This window comes from Bufo bufo, chromosome 1 (assembly GCF_905171765.1).
Source record: "Bufo bufo chromosome 1, aBufBuf1.1, whole genome shotgun sequence".
In the NCBI taxonomy this organism is placed as follows: domain Eukaryota; kingdom Metazoa; phylum Chordata; class Amphibia; order Anura; family Bufonidae; genus Bufo; species Bufo bufo.
The window spans coordinates 715,643,433-715,660,729 of NC_053389.1; the positions used below are offsets into that span (position 1 = coordinate 715,643,433).

At 48.6% G+C, this 17,297-nt stretch overlaps 1 long non-coding RNA gene across 1 annotated transcript; it reads left to right on the top strand.

Moving 5' to 3' along the window:
- Nucleotides 1-15,763: 15,763 nt before the first annotated feature.
- LOC120987302 lies at nucleotides 15,764-17,082 on the top strand. Its single transcript, XR_005775980.1, has 3 exons — nucleotides 15,764-15,859; nucleotides 16,852-16,856; nucleotides 17,030-17,082. It is a non-coding gene; the product is annotated as an uncharacterized LOC120987302 (long non-coding RNA).
- Nucleotides 17,083-17,297: the final 215 nt, after the last annotated feature.

Consider the following 17,297-nt stretch of genomic DNA (forward strand, 5'->3'; position numbering starts at 1 on the left):
GTGATATTGGCTTAGCACACCCACCCAGTTTTATTTTTTGAGTTTTTGTACCATTTTTTGTTGGTTTTGCACACCAACATGTCGCAATTGGATGCACCCGGTGGTTGTGTCTTCACGCAGGAGGATGCGGAGCGTATTATCGGTGGCATAGAGGGAGATACTGCCTTCCTCACGACTCCATCCTTGAAAGAATATAAAAGAAAATATGAAAATTTATCCAGACGGACATTGTCTCTAAAATTGCATATGACCACTCTTGGGCATTACTACAAGGAGCAGCGGATCCCCAGAGGGATGCGATCCCATTTGCGCCCCAATTTGTTTTCCCACAGTGACTTTTTTTGCAAACGGTTTGAGGCCTTATCAAATAAATATTCCATGGACTTCATTTTGTTAAATATTGAGTTCTTGCAACAGGAAGTAGCCACATTGACCATTGACATGGTACAGATTGAGCAGCATCTTCGTACATGTATGACGGAGGATCAGTACTCAGAGTTCAGCGAGATGTTAAAGGGGCAGTTACAGCAGCTGCAGTCTGAACTGGAGGATGGTAAGAGGATAAAATGGGCCCGAGACATCGAGGACTATAAAAAAGGTGACATTTACAGCTGGCAACCTGGCAGTTCTCCATACAACATAAGGGATAATAAAAAAACAAGAAAAAACACACAGATGCACAAGGGAGAACCGGAAGTTTTTTTAGGGAACAAAACGGAGTCCAATGCAGCAAGAGGAAACGAACCAGGAGAGGCGGTCGTCGATACAGACGAAACCACCAGAACGCGCAACATGAAAACCCGGACTCAAATACAAAAAAAGAAGAAATAGCTGTCATTAATCTTTCCTCCAAAGCATTGACCCCAGCACAGTTAACCGTTCTATCTAAAGGACTATCATTTTGCCCTAATGCTCGGGTAAATTGGTAATTTTTTCCGCTCTATTAGGTTGAAGGCGTGGTTCCAGGGAAAGAGTGGGGAGCAGGTAACAAGAAGTAGCGAGTTTTCATGTAAAATGTTTAATCTGTCCAACAAGAGCTATTTTAACCCAGTGGTAAATGAGCCAGCCATTGATGCATACATCTCGGCGGTCAAGAATGAGATTGGTGCCCTGAGGTCTCTCCCTTGTTCGGAGGGCTTCAGGTATCCCAACCTCACTGCGGCCGAGATATATGCATTAGTTGAACTAAAGAAGGATAATGACCTAACGATAAAGCCCGCCGATAAAGGCGGTGCTGTTGTTGTTATGGATACCATAAAATACATCAAAGAGATCACAAGACAACTAAATGACGTGAAAGTATATAACCGGTTACCAAATGACCCCAAATTCAATATCATACGTATCATTGAACAATGTGTGACTAGGGCTGTACAAGCAGGTATTATAGATGAGGGGCTTAAGGAATATCTGATTGTTTCTCACCCCATTACCCCAGTAATTTAATGTGTTGCCAAAGGTGCACAAGACAATGGTGGACCCACCAGGGCGCCCCATTGTCTCCGGCACCGACTCAGTGTTTTGTCACATTTCCATTTTTTTGGACAAAGTGTTACGGGATTTTTCTACAGGGGGATTATCTTACATCAAAGATACGTCAGATTTCTTGACAAAATTAAGTAAGGTTAATTTTGAGGATGTGGGTAAGATCATATTGGTTTCGTTCGATGTCATATCCTTATATACCTCTATTGATCATAAAAAGGGTATAGCTGCTGTACAAGGTATGTTGGACATGTCATCAATGACACCTGAGGCTAGCGCCTTTGTTATCTCGCTTCTTACCATTGTATTGGAATACAACTATTTCCTTTTCCAAGATACATACTATGTCCAGAAACGCGGCGTGGCGATGGGGTCCAATGTGGCCCCAACGTACGCCAATATTTTTATGCGCAGGTTCGAGGAGGATGTCGTCTATGTGTCCCGCCATGCCCAATATATTTTGGGATGGTGGCGATACATAGACGACATCTTCCTCATCTGGACAGGAACTGAACAACAGTTGTTGGAGTTTCACGGTTACCTTAATGGTGCGGACAGTGAGCTACAGTTCACGGTGACTTACTCGGATACCTCAGTTCAGTTCCTTGATACTAATGTCATGGTTACGAATGGAATGCTATCTACATCACTATACACTAAACCCACTGACAGGAATGTGATGCTGAGGTTTGAGAGCTGCCATCCACGCAGCATGGTAAAGCATCTGCCATATTCACAATTTCTAAGAGCTAGGCGAATTGTAGCTGACAATGAAGCCCTAGAAAAAACGGTTGACAGCATGGTTGTTAAGTTTAAACAACGGGGATATCCGGAGAAACTGCTCATGGAGCAGAGACAAAAAGCGCTGGCTGTGGACAGGGATTCCCTATTGCAGGGTAAGGATAATAGGAAGACGTAAAAAAGAATTACGTTTGTATCCACCTATTCAGAACACAGCGGCGCGATCAATAAGATTCTGAAAAGACACTGCCCAATACTTGGTAGCTGCTTAAAAACGGTACCAGAATTTAGAACATCTCCCCTATGTGCCTACCGTAGGTGTAAAAATATAAGAGATCAACTGGTAAGAGCGGATGTGGGACCTGGGTCCATTGTCAGGCAGACAACGTTGGCACCATCTGGCACGGGCTGTTTCCCGTGCCTTCATTGTGTCAACTGTAGCCTGATTTGTAGATCTAGGACATTCACACATCCTGACAAATTTACCCCATTAAGTTTCACCTTACGTGTGATTCCTCATTTGTCGTCTATGTCTTATCCTGTCCATGCCACCTTCTGTATGTAGGCGAAACTTCCACAGATTTTAAGACTAGGCTGAATAATCACCGTTACACAATCAGAAAGGGATGCAAAGATTTGCCAGTGCCCAGACACTTTGGGTTACTGGGACATAAAGAAAAAGATCTCAGATGTTGGATCCTGGATCAGGTTCCTATGCCACGGAGGGGTGGAGATCGAGTATCTCTACTCAAAAAAAGAGAAATGCATTGGATCCAGACACTACAAAGTCTGCACCCCAAAGGTTTAAATATAGACTATAGATATGGTGGAGGACTGTGAGGAGGTTGTTTTGCCCCTGTGTTGTATTGGTATGGGCTCCACAATACCTCCTGTGGTTGACAGATTCATTGGTTTTTAAAAAAAAGAAAAAGAAAAAACAGAAAATGTAAACACATAATTTTGAGTAATAAATTGATTTTAATATAAATGTAATGGGTAATCTCACTAATTTATGACACTGACACTTTTGCATTATCTTTCCAGATACACCTGCACAGACGGCACCTCAGAAAACTGATGAACCTGATTGGTGGATGATGAGCCCACGAAAAAATAATTGTGTTGAGATATATATTTTTTTCTCTGGATTTCATGCGTATGTCCCCGTCATGACGAGTTTATAAAAAAATTGGGAATGAGCGATTTATATTTTTCCTTGCTGTAATTTATATTGAGTAACTTATATCTTTTCTCTAGTGCACACTGTCGCTTGTCTTTAATCGTTCTGTTATAATGAGGAGTACCCTCACAGTTGTATATTGAAGCAGGATATGATCCTACAATGCTGACGACACTGACGTGCCGCTGGTATTGGGGTGACGAGTGGATTTGAGTGTACCATTTTGGAAAAGATGGTCACTCATCCACCCTGCAGCATGGTGGCATTCAGCCACAACAACTGTATATGCAGAACGAATAGGACGGTAAGCGACAGATTGTATGGTCATTTATTTGCTCTGATTCCCTTACCCAATATGGCGGAAAACAGCTTGCCGGAACTATTGCGCATGCGCCGCTATGTGGAGGCATTGATGGGAGAAGGCGGTGACATGCTATTGGGTGCGCCGCTGATGTCATCAGTAGGCGGCACTGTTATGCACCGGTCGGTCTCCCTAGATGACGTCAAACGATTGGGACATGCGCACTGGTCTCCTGAGGACGCGCTGAGCAGCGCTATTGTATATGTGGGCGCCATCACTCCTCCAGGTAGCAATTCATTAGTCTTTCTTATTTGCACATGTGCACTATTACAGTTGATGCATGAATGATGTATTGATGAGTTACAGATGTAACTAATTATATGTCCTATGGTGTTTTTATATGTAATTCATTGTATCTTGGAGATTTACTGTATGGAATGCACTAGTCACTTTAACAATCATGACCATTATACGGTTTTTGCACATATTTGTACATTGTATACATGTATTATTTTTAAAGTACCAATTATGTTGTTTGATTATATGTATTTGGCACACCTTTATATACTGGCTATTCACTGTTCACCAATGCTTGAGAAAGGCTCATGCTTGAGCCGAAACGTCGCTTTGCCACCTTATGGGTGAATAAAAACTAACTTCTTTGAAGAAATGCTTGGAGTGCAGTCAGATTTTTTGTCTTCTATATATATATATATATATATATATATATATATATACATACACTGCTCAAAAAAATAAAGGGAACACTTAAACAACACAATGTAACTCCAAGTCAATCACACTTCTGTGAAATCAAACTGTCCACTTAGGAAGCAACACTGAGTGACAATCAATTTCACATGCTGTTGTGCAAATGGGATAGACAACAGGTGGAAATTATAGGCAATTAACAAGACACCCCCATAAAGGAGTGGTTCTGCAGGTGGTCACCACAGGCCACTTCTCAGTTCCTATGCTTCCTGGCTGATGTTTTGGTCACTTTTGAATGCTGGCGGTGCTTTCACTCTAGTGGTAGCATGAGACGGAGTCTACAACCCACACAAGTGGCTCAGGTAGTGCAGCTTATCCAGGATGGCACATCAATGCGAGCTGTGGCAAGAAGGTTTGCTGTGTCTGTCAGCGTAGTGTCCAGAGCATGGAGGCGCTACCAGGAGACAGACCAGTACATCAGGAGACGTGGAGGAGACCGTAGGAGGGCAACAACCCAGCTGCAGGACCGCTACCTCCGCCTTTGTGCAAGGAGGAACAGGAGGAGCACTGCCAGAGCCCTGCAAAATGACCTCCAGCAGGCCACAAATGTGCATGTGTCTGCTCAAACGGTCAGAAACAGACTCCATGAGGGTGATATGAGGGCCCGACGTCCACAGGTGGGGGTTGTGCTTACAGCCCAACACCGTGCAGGACGTTTGGCATTTGCCAGAAAACACCAAGATTGGCAAATTCGCCACTGGCGCCCTGTGCTCTTCACAGATGAAAGCAGGTTCACACTGAGCACATGTGACAGACGTGACAGAGTCTGGAGACGCCGTGGAGAACGTTCTGCTGCCTGCAACATCCTCCAGCATGACCGGTTTGGCATCAGGTCAGTAATGGTGTGGGGTGACATTTCTTTGGAGGGCAACACAGCCCTCCATGTTCTCGCCAGAGGTAGCCTGACTGCCATTAGGTCCCGAGATGAGATCCTCAGACCCCTTGTGAGACCATATGCTGGTGCGGTTGGCCCTGGGTTCCTCCTAATGCAAGACAATGCTAGACCTCATGTGGCTGGAGTGTGTCAGCAGTTCCTGCAAGACGAAGGCATTGATGCTATGGACTGGCCCGCCCGTTCCCCAGACCTGAATCCAATTGAGCACATCTGGGACATCATGTCTCGCTCTATCCACCAACGTCACGTTGCACCACAGACTGTCCAGGAGTTGGCAGATGCTTTAGTCCAGGTCTGGGAGGAGATCCCTCAGGAGACCGTCCGCCACCTCATCAGGAGCATGCACAGGCGTTGTAGGGAGGTCATACAGGCACGTGGAGGCCACACACACTATTGAGCCTCATTTTGACTTGTTTTAAGGACATTACATCAAAGTTGGATCAGCCTGTAGTGTGTTTTTCCACTTTAATTTTGAGGGTGACTCCAAATCCAGATCTCCATGGGTTAAAAAATTTGATTTCCATTTTTTTTTTTGGTGTGATTTTGTTGTCAGCACATTCAACTATGTAAAGAACAAAGTATTTCAGAAGAATATTTAATTAATTCAGATCTAGGATGTGTTATTTTTGTGTTCCCTTTATTTTTTTGAGCAGTGTGTGTATATATATATATATATATATATATGGGCCTATAACTGCCCATGTATGCCCCAGGTTTATAATGAGTGTATATATGTGTATATAGATGCGCCCCAAGTGTCTATATACATATATATACTTAAATGCCCCCCATAGGGACAGCGTTTAACCAGTTCCTGCAGTGGGGTCGATATGTCTCCAGGTGGCTGGTGACTTCAAAGGCTAAGGAATCAATAGATCTGGGGCCTTTTGTTGAGTTTATCAGCCTAGTTACTATGCTCTCCCCCACCTTATGTTTGGGACATGGCTGGGCGTGTGGTGCTGCTAGCCTCAGGAGGCCAACTGGCTGTTCTGAGGGCAGGCATACGTCACAGTGACACTATGATGAGGAGGGGGGAGGTGGGCGGTTTCTGAGGTGGATATAGGAGCCCGAAGCGAGGAACAAGGGGCTCTTGCAACTGGACTAGAATCAGAGACACATGGGAGAGAGCAGCTCCATGACGGGCACCTGGAGAAGGCCGGAAGGATTAAGTATCTACCTGTCTAGCCCCTACCTACCCCTCACATACCCCCTTCCCTGCCACCAACACATCCCATTTCAATCACTATACCCATTCCCCCTACAACCCCTTGCCCATAACTCACCACCCTATGATCCCTCTCCCTGTCATCCACTCCTACCATTGCCCTGTACCTCAGCAATCACTTGCAAGGTATTAACCCTGGCATTGCTGAATCCAGTGGCGTATAGATCGCCATAGAAACCATAGCAGTGGCTATTTTAATTTTTTATTAACACACACAGACACTACACACAGGCAGCGGCGTAACTACCGGGGAAGCAGCTGCTTCCGCGCCCGACAGTTTATTTTCAAGTTAGTTAAATATCAATTCTTGTCTTACTGTTTAGGGCCCCTTGACAGCAGCAGTCTTAATGTTCAGGCCCCCTCGCTAATGTGATCTAATCTTACTGTATTCTAAAGTCTCCTGATGTGTCTGGGATTCGAACCCACAACCTCCAATGTATCAGTGTATCAGAGGCAAAGCATTTACCCTCACAGCCATAAAGAAGGCATTGCAACTGATCTATACACATGACAGCACCCAGCACTGCTATATCTCTATATGACAGTTGTCCCAGCACACTCAGCTATGCTATATCTCTATATATGAGCAGCTGTCATGTGTATAGATGTACACTTAGCCAGCTATAACAGTAGAAGTCTCATATCTTTTCAGTCAGCAGCAATGCATCTCTTATGGTCTTGTGGTTAAATGCTTTGCCTCTGATACAGCAGGTCGTGGGTTCGAATCCCAGCAGAAACTCTTCTGAAATACAAGCACTGACTCCATATATGGACATACAGGGCGGGACACAGGAAGAGGCTGCATCGCATTGCTGACATGGAGGTAAGTAGAAGTGTTTATTTTATTTTTTTAATACCCGACTGTTACTGCCATGGGGGGAGCGGGGGCTCTTGATACTGGCACATGGGGGGGGGGGGTTGGCACCTGATACTAGCACATGGGGGGGGGGAGAGGCACCTGATACTGTGGATGGCACTGTTTAGGGGAGGGGAATCTGTGGATAGCACTGTTTAGGGGAGGGGGATCTGTGGATGGCACTGTTTAGGGGAGGGGGGATCTGTTGATGGCACTGATTAGGGGGAGGGGGATCTGTTGATGGCACTGATTAGGGGAGAGGGATCTGTGGATGGCACTATTTAGGGGAGGGGGATCTGTGGATGGCACTATTTAGGGGATGGGGATCTGTGGATGGCACTGTTTAGGGGAGAGGGATCTGTGGATGGCACTATTTAGGGGAGGGGGATCTGTGGATGGCACTATTTAGGGGAGGGGGATCTGTGGATGGATCTATTTAGGGGAGGGGGATCTGTGGATAGCACTATTTAGGGAGGGGGATCTGTGGATGGCACTATTTAGGGGAGGGGGATCTGTGGATGGCACTATTTAAGGGAGGGGGATCTGTGGATGGCACTATTTAGGGGAGGGGGATCTGTGGATGGCACTATTTAGGGGAGGGGGATCTGTGGATGGCACTGTTTAGGGGAGAGGGATCTGTGGATGGCACTGTTTAGGAAAGGGGGATCTGTGGATGGCACTGTTTAGGGGAGAGGGATCTGTGGATGGCACAATTTAGGGGAGGGGGATCTGTGGATGGCACTATTTAAGGGGAGGGGGATCTGTGGATGGCACTATTTAGGGGAGGGGGATCTGTGGATGGCACTATTTAGGGGAGGGGGATCTGTGGATGGCACTATTTAGGGGAGGGGGATCTGTGGATGGCACTATTTAGGGGAGGGGGATCTGTGGATAGCACTATTTAGGGGAGGGGGATCTGTTGATGGCACTATATAGGGGAGGGGGATCTGTGGATCGCACTATTTAGGGGAGGGGGATCTGTGGATGGCACTATTTAGGGGAGGGGGATCTGTGGATGGCACTATTTAGGGGAGGGGGATTTGTTGATGGCACTATTTAGGGGAGGGGGATCTGTGGATGGCACAGGGGGGGGGGGCCCATAATTTTTTTTTGCTATGGGGCCCATGCATTTCTAGCTACGCCCCTGACTTAGACAACGCCCTTAGAGGAGGTAGGACACGGGGCACAGTGGGTTCACACCCGCTGGTTCGTGACAGCTGCAAGGAGAAGACAGAAATTGTGCTGATCTCCGGGGAGTTGATTTCCATGCTCGGCACCCTAACAGATCACATCCGCCATGACACAGTTGACAAATTGTTAAACAGGTGATGTTTTGGACTAAAAATCACAGAGAAAAAACATGTTCAGGAGAGCAGACCCTGCACACATAGGGCCAGATTTATCATTAGCTCAAGTCAGAATAATGGAGTGAAAAAGTCGCAAAAAAATTCGCAAACGCTAAAACTGCACACAAATTTGCGACTTTTTTCTGCTCTGCACTATGCTCGCCACTTTTCTGAAAGTGGGAGTGTTTTCTTATGTAAATGAATCTCTAGACAGATTTACTATTGGGACTATTTAAAAAGTCGCAAAAAATGCTTATCTTATGAGACTTTTTAATAGAACATGTGACTTTTTCGTAAAAACGTGCGACTTTTTCGTAAAGATGTGCGACTTTTGTAAAGCTGCTTACTGACGGATAAACTGCTACCGTCAAACCACATTTATTACAGTCTTAAAGGGCCGATCATAAATCTGACTTGGCTAAAACTGACTTTAGCCATATGTTAAAGTGGAGTGAGCTGTCAGAGTAATGATAAATCTGGCCCATAGTGTGCTGCTCCTAGTTACCTCTCTGTACATCAAGCAGATGAGGGGAGAACAATGCAGACCTAACAACCTAAGCAAAAATCACATAAAAAAAACTAAGAAAAAAACATCCTGCACGATATGATAAATAAATATACGGACACAGAATCACAGAAAACAGGTAATAATACAATAAATAATAACACAATAGATGCAAGCATTATATATGAACTAAGCCCTCACTCTGATACAGTGGCGTCGCCAGGGGTGGGCCAGAGGGGGCCACAGCCCCCCTACATCACGCTGTGCCCCCCCATGTGCCCCCCCATCTAAAATGCCACCCCAAGTGAGCCGCCGCAGTCGGGCACAGGGAGATGAGCGCTTCCATTGCGCTCATCTCCATAGTCATCTGCCTGTGCTGCGGCGGGGCAGGGGAGGGAGAGGCGTGTCCCTTCCCCTTCCTCTGATAGGCTGCAGGCACTAGGCCGGCAGCCTATCAGAGGCCGGCGCAGGCGGCGCGATGACGTCATCGCGCCGCCTGAGCCATACAGCGCGGGACACAGGCCGGAAGAGGCCTGCATCGCATCGCTGACATGGAGGTAAGTATAAGTGTTTTTTTTACAATAGTTTTACAGGCACATTAGGGGGGCTCTTGTTACTGGCACATGATGGGGGGTTTATTACTGGCACGTGATGGGAGGCTTATTACTGGCACATGATGGGGGGCTTATTACTGGCACATGATGGGGGGCTTATTACTGCCACATGATGGGGGCTTTTTACTGGCACATGATGGGGGGCTTTTTACTGGCACATGATGGGGGGCTTATTACTGGCACATGATGGGGGGCTTATTACTGGCACATGATGGGGGGCTTATTACTGGCACATGATGGGGGGCTCTTGTTACTGGAACATTGGGGGGGCTCTTATTACTGGCACGTGATGGGAGGCTGGGCTCTTATTACTGGCACATTGGGGGGCTCTTGTTACTGGCACGTGATGGGGGGCTCTTGTTACTGGCACGTGATAGGGGGCTTTTGTTACTGGCACGTGATGGGGGGCACTTATTACTGGCACGTTATTGGGGGCACTTATTACTGGCACGTTATTGGGGGCACTTATTACTGGCACGCTATTGAGGGCACTTATTACTGGCACATTATTGGTGGGCACTATAGGGGCATCTACTGAGGTCACAAAGAAGGGGTATTTCATATGGAGGGCTCTGTACAGTAGCATTTTATACTTGGACACATTATGGTGGGTACTATGGGGAAGGGGGGGAGAGGAGTACTATGGAGTCATCTATGGGGGGCACTAAGAAGGGGAATTTTATACTTGCAAATTATGGGGGACACTGAGGGCATCTACTGGGGCACGATATATGGGGCATTTTATACTGGTACATTATGGGGGGCACTAGGAGGAAGGGGGAGAGGAGCACTATGGGGGCATTTACTGGGGGCACTATATAGGGATATTTTATACTGGCACATTATGGGGGACATTAGCTCAACTGAGGGCATTACAAGGGGGTATTTTTTGCACTGTCACATTATAAAGATAATTATTTCTACTGGGGGGGGCATTATGGTGGGCTTTATTACTCCCCCATGGTATGACCCCCTAGTAGAAGCACCAGCCTCTCTCTGCACTGAAAATAATCTGGAAGTGCCCCTCCTGAGACCAGGCTCTAGATCCGCCACTGGTCTGGACCGCTCACAGGAGTGTACATTTCTTCTAAACTGCAATCCGTATGCTCTGACCTGCGAGAACTCGCTCGGTAACAACTAACAGGCAGTACCTGTAGGCTGTAGCCTGGCCCTGTTACCGAAGCCAGCCTGCTCCAGAACAGCTCCGTGCTGGTGGGCGGGGCCTGCCCCTGTGACTAATACACAGGGGGGTGTGCCCAACATCTAGTCCAGGATCCCTGTCATTGGCTGGCAGCACGTGTCATAGGAGGCTGCAGCCAATAGAAAACAAGAGGCAGTACTGGCAAATGGTGTGCCAGTCCTGCGGATCTCAGAGGAGGAGGGGACAGCATGGAGGAGCAGTACTCTGCCTCCTCCTCCTCACTGACAGCGCCCGAGTCACAGCTGGAAGTAGTGCTGGTTCTGTGGCCATATTACGGACAAGACCAGCACTTCTCTCCCATCCCCCTCACTGGAAGAAAATCACCGTTATTTTACATTACAACTGTCATCAGCCCAGTTCATATGCACTACAGATCCCAGCATGCCCTCCTACATTAGGTTCACTGTTTCTGAAAATCTACACTATGCTCCATAACAATCCATACAGATTACTATTTTCTAGCCTACACAGCTAGGATGGCTTTGGTTGCCATGGGCAACACCACCGTTTCCCTGCATTAGCTCCCGTTGCCGAGCATGACATCACAGACGCGTTGCCCTGGAGACCTCCAACTGTCCTAACGGTCAGAGTGAGTTGAGGTTCGTGGAGAGAGGAGCTGTTGAGACTTGTGCAGAGCGAGCGATTTGCTTATTTCCCTTTATTTATATTTTTTTGCGTTTTTTTTTTTTTTGTTTGTCTGCCCCCCCCCCACCCCTCACACTTTTTCTAGGTGTGTTGTGGGAGAGGCAGCCAAATGGCTGCTACGGGGGCTGGAGGAAAACTCCAGCCCCGGAGACATCTCCATCCTTCCCGGAGGCCCCCGTACAGCCGGAAGCCAAGAAGACCTGGCTATAACCATCTTACAGCTGGATTAGAAGGTATCGTGCCAGATTTTAAAACACTGTTTGAAATACCTAGACAGGAGGAACCTGGCCGATACCTTCGACTGCAGGGAGGACCCCCACTACCTCCGGCACCACCACCTGCCGATAACACCTGTGCGGCAGAAGTAGAGAGAGAGGAACATCGGGTACCACAGCCCACCATAACACCAGGTGAGGAGCAGACCTATCCCTCATTGCCCAGTAGACCATCTGCCGGGAAAACACCATCCCCGAGAGGAGCAGCAGAAACATCTAGAGTCCGCATTGTGCCTGACGCCTTACCACCGCGTATTAAGGTCACTGCGAGACAGCTGAATAACTTCCCACAATGGCTCCCTGTCAGTTATGCGTCTCGGAAGAACATGATAGCCATGCTGACCAGACCATTGGTGGACGTGCGGGACTCCTATGTGACGCATGAGGGAGAATATCTCAGGTACACCTTTACCCGTGATGTCATCTTCCACAACCGGGAATACCACGGGAAAATCTCCTTCTGCCGCAAAAAAATGTAGTGGTGGAATCCCCTGCAGAGCGTGAGTACCATCTTAGCGCACAGCTGCTTTTCGGATTGACTTTTCGGTTTTGACCTTGGCTTGACTAATGGACTGTGTTTTTACTGCCGCCTGCCCTGACCCCGGACTGTTTTTGGACTGTGATTGTTTGCTGCCTGCCCCGACCTCGGCCTGTTTTTTAGACTATGATTGCTTGCTGCCTGCCCCGACCTCGGCCTGTTTTTTAGACTATGATTGTTTGCTGCCTGCCCTGACCGCGGCCTGTTTTTGGACTACGATTGCTTGCTGCCTGCCCTGACCCGGACTGTTTTGGACTACTCTTCTGCCTGTCGATTTGGTACCTTACTGTAAATGACTGCAGGACAGTCTGCCTCTCTCCCGGCCTTACCTCTGGGTAGATCCCTTTCAGTGCCTCATATACTGGGATTTCTGCACACCTTAACCATAATGGACAGAACTATGGTGGGCTCTTCTATCCCTGGACTGGAATTGAATGGTCTGCATACTACATGCATATTTACTCTGGTTTAGTCGGAATATATTTGCTTCCTGACCATAGTTCACATGGGTAATGACAGCACCGATTTTTCTGGCAGGCAGAGACTTAGGCCAGTAACCCAGCTTGGACTTGTAATTTCCCCCACGTGACAGATTCCCAGTGGGCTGGTCAGTCAGGGGGCCGCCTGCCATAAACCATTGCAGTTTCCATGGCGTCAAGAACTGAAGGACCTGAAAATCTCCCTTTCACCTCCATCATCTCTGCTTCTGCTAGTTTAGGAAGGGTGGAAATGGGGAGAGTCCTGCTGACAGTGGGGAGGGGTACTTTGGAGAAGACTGTTGCTGTTAGTGGGGGAGAGGTAAGATGTAGGAAATGCCTCTGTCAGCGGGAAAGGGGTGGGAAGGAGGAAAGAGTTGCTGTCAGCGGTGGAGAAGTGGGAAGAAGGACAGTGCTGCTGTCAGTGTGGGAGGGGTGTGAGGGGGACAGTTCTGATGTCAGTGAGAAGGGGGTAAATTCTGATGTCAGTAGGGGAGGAGTGGTAAGGTAAAAAGTCAGATGCCAGTGGGAACAAGGAAATGGCCAATGGGGGAGGGGTGGGAAGGGGAAAATGCTTCGGCCAATGGGGGAGGGGTGGGAAGGGGAAAATGCTTCGGCCAATGGGGGAGGGGTGGGAAGGGGAAAATGCTTCGGCCAATGGGGGAGGGGCGGGAAGGGGAAAATGCTTCGGCCAATGGGGGAGGGGTGGGAAGGGGAAAATGCTTCGGCCAATGGGGGAGGGGTGGGAAGGGGAAAATGCTTCGGCCAATGGGGGAGGGGTGGGAAGGAGGAAATGCTTCGGCCAATGGGGAGGGGTGGGAAGGGGGAAATGCTTCGGCCAATGGGGGAGGGGTGGGAAGGGGGAAATGCTTCGGCCAATGGGGGAGGGGTGGGAAGGGGGAAATGCTTCGGCCAATGGGGGAGGGGTGGGAAGGGGGAAATGCTTCCGCCAATGGGGGAGGGGTGGGAAGGGGGAAATGCTTCGGCCAATGGGGGAGGGGTGGGAAGGGGGAAATGCTTCGGCCAATGGGGGAGGGGTTGAAAGGGGGTAGCGCTGCAGCTATCGATTTGTTTAATAATAGAATATTCTCATCAGTCCCCCATGCCATCAGTCTCCCCATGCAATATGTTCCTAGTGCCATCAGCCCCCCTATGTTATCAGTCCCCCCATGCCATCAGTCCCCCCATGTCATCAGCCCCACCGTGCCATCCGTCCCCTGTTCCATCAGCCCCTCCATAACATCCATCCCCATTGACATCAGCCTTCCCATGCCATCTGTCCCCAGTGCTATCAATTCCCCCCATGCCATCAGTTCCCACCAGTGCCATCAGTTCCTCCCAGTTCCATCAATTCCCTCCATGCCATTAGTTTTCCCCATTTCCATCAGTTCCCCCATCTCATCATTTCCCCCAGTAGGGGAGGGGGAAGAAGCTTTGGGAAATAGGGGAGGGTCTGGAGGGAGTACAATGTTGCTGCACTGTGGTGTTTGGCACTTCTGGGGAGATATTCTGTACTGTAATGTGGTGTTTGTCCGGCACCAATGGGCAAGAATGTTGTGTTGCACTATGGTATCTGTGTGCCAGGGCTGCATTTCAAGCCCACTCGGGCCCTAGATGTAATATGTGTACAGTGCCAACATCAGGACATCCACATGGCCACCTTATCCGGACCAGCTGTTGAGCCAGCACTGCCCACCTCCTCCCGGTCACAATAGTGAGACAGCTTTTAAGAAATGGCCAGTACGAGAACATGATGGCCGGCCTCAGCAGGGACTTCTTCTGTACCGTGTTACTACACCCGCAGGACCTGCTCAAGATCTGCTTTACAGGTACAACCACAGTGCTTATATGATCCATTACTGCCTCTATGTAATGTTTATGTACATATATGCTGGGCAAGCTGGGGGTTGTAGTACCCCTAACAATTTAATGATACCATATGTAGCTTTCAAATATGCTTTGTAGTGAAGTTCCTCACCATTTTCAAGATCTCTGCTCCTGTTAGCTACTTTCACACTAGCGTTCGGGGCTCCGCTTGTAAGTTCTGTTTGAAGGGTCTCACAAGCGGCCCCGAACGGATCCATCCAGCCCTAATGCATTCTGAATGGATGCGGATCCGCTCAGAATGCATCAGTCTGGCTCCGTTTGTCCTCCGCTCCGCTCAGCAGGCGGACCCCTGAACGCAGCTTGCAGCGTTCAGGTGTCCGCCTGGCCGTGCGGAGGCAAACGGATCCGTCCAGACTTACAATGTAAGTCAATGGGGACGGATCCGTTTGAAGTTGACACAGTATGGCTCAATTTTCAAACGGATCCGTCTCCCATTGACTTTCAATGTAAAGTCAAAACGGATCCGTTTGCATTATCATGAAAAAAAAAAAAAAAAATAATATTTTTTTTTTTTTTTTTTTTTGTTCATGGTAATGCAAACGGATCCGTTCTGAACGGATCTAAGCGTTTGCATTATAGGTGCGGATCCGTCTGGGCACATACCAGACGGATCCGACCTAAACGCAGGTGTGAAAGTAGCCTTAGTAAATTAAGGCAGAGACTTAGGGGCTTACCCCAAATCTGTGAGGTGAGGCTTTACTTCTTGTAAGTGAACATTACATGAAAACACTGATATCTTTATATTCTCATCTGATTGGAGAAAGGCAGGGGCTTCTGTCACCCAACTCCCACCCCAAGACAGGACTGGACTGAAGATGTGGGGACCTGTCATTAGATATAAATCTGCTCTGCTGTTTAATTTGGCGGCCATTGCTGTTCCTACAGTAGATGATACTCATCTTTCCAAGGCTTCTAAAAGTAAACTCATTTAGTTATTCAGCAGTACCAGATGAATGCATCAGTGCATGAAAACCTGGGGTGACAACCTTGCTGGATGCTATAAAAGTGGTCACATTGATTGTCAGCCTGCTTTCCCTCCATTGTACTCTAGTCATACATTTTGTAGTGCTATTACTATAAGAATCCCAGTAAAATGATGGAATAGAGCTTAAAAGGGTATTTCCATCATATACATTTATGGTGCGGGATCCCACCTATGGCATGGACGAGCCATGCCCCATGTTCACTGGATCATCGAGGAGGTACTCCCCATAACCTGGAATAGCCGCCTTTCCATTGCCAGCTGCCTCTCCATTGTAGGCTGTGGGGAGCGTAGCCTCTGTGATCCATAACGTGGGCTCAGAGCTCGAGTCCTGCGGGAACGTGTGGGACTGGTGTTCCTGCACTATTTTCATAGCAGGAACGCGGTTCCCTTTCAGGGCCGCCCATCTTTAACGCCGGGCAAAAGTACCAGGAAGCGGTGAAGGTTTTATACTCACCGCTTCCTGGTCCTCTGTAGGTAACGTTTGAAGTTCAAATATACCATCAGATTGGAGTTTCCGGATCGGATAATCTACATCCGAGGCGTTCCCATGGTGATGGGGACGCTGCATCATTGGTGGGCAGTGCGCCCTCCCCCCCCTCCCCGGTATTAGAATCATTGGTGGGCAGTGCGCCCTCCCCCTGCCCTAACTAGTATTAAAATCATTGGTGGGCAGTGCGCCCTCCCCCCGCCCTTCCCAGTATTAAAATCATTGGTGGGCAGTGCGCCCCCCCCCAATCATTCGTGGCAGTGGCAGTTCCGATCGGAGTCCCAGCAGTGTAATGCTGTAGTGCTGGGGCTCCGATCGGTTACCATGGCAGCCAGGACGCTACTGAAGTCGCTACTGCCATGGCCAGTTACTCTGCAGGTGTGATCTGAGGTCTTATTGGGGTCTTATTAACTTTGGGGATCTTATTGGGGCTGTTAGCTTAGGTCTGATTAACATCGGGGGTCTGATTGGTGGTCTGACCTGAGGTGTAATAAAAAATTTTTTTCTTCTAGAGCAGCTTGGAGAAAAAAGGCCTCACAGTCTCCCACACTCCTTCTGCCCGGCCAAGCCTGCCAGCACCCCTGAAGCCAAGTCTGCCAGCACCCCTGAGGCCAAGCCTGCCAGCACCCCTGAGGCCAAGCCTGCCAGCACCCCTGAGGCCAAGCCTGCCAGCAGCCCTGAGGCCAAGCCTGCCAGCAGCCCTGAGGCCAAGCCTGCCAGCAGCCCTGAGGCCAAGCCTGCCAGCAGCCCTGAGGCCAAGCCTGCCAGCAGCCCTGAGGCCAAGCCAGCAAGCACCCCTGAGGTCAAGCCTGTCAGCACCCCTGAGGCAAAGCTAGCCAGCACCCCTGAGGCCAAGCCTGAGGCCAAGCCAGCCAGCACCCCTG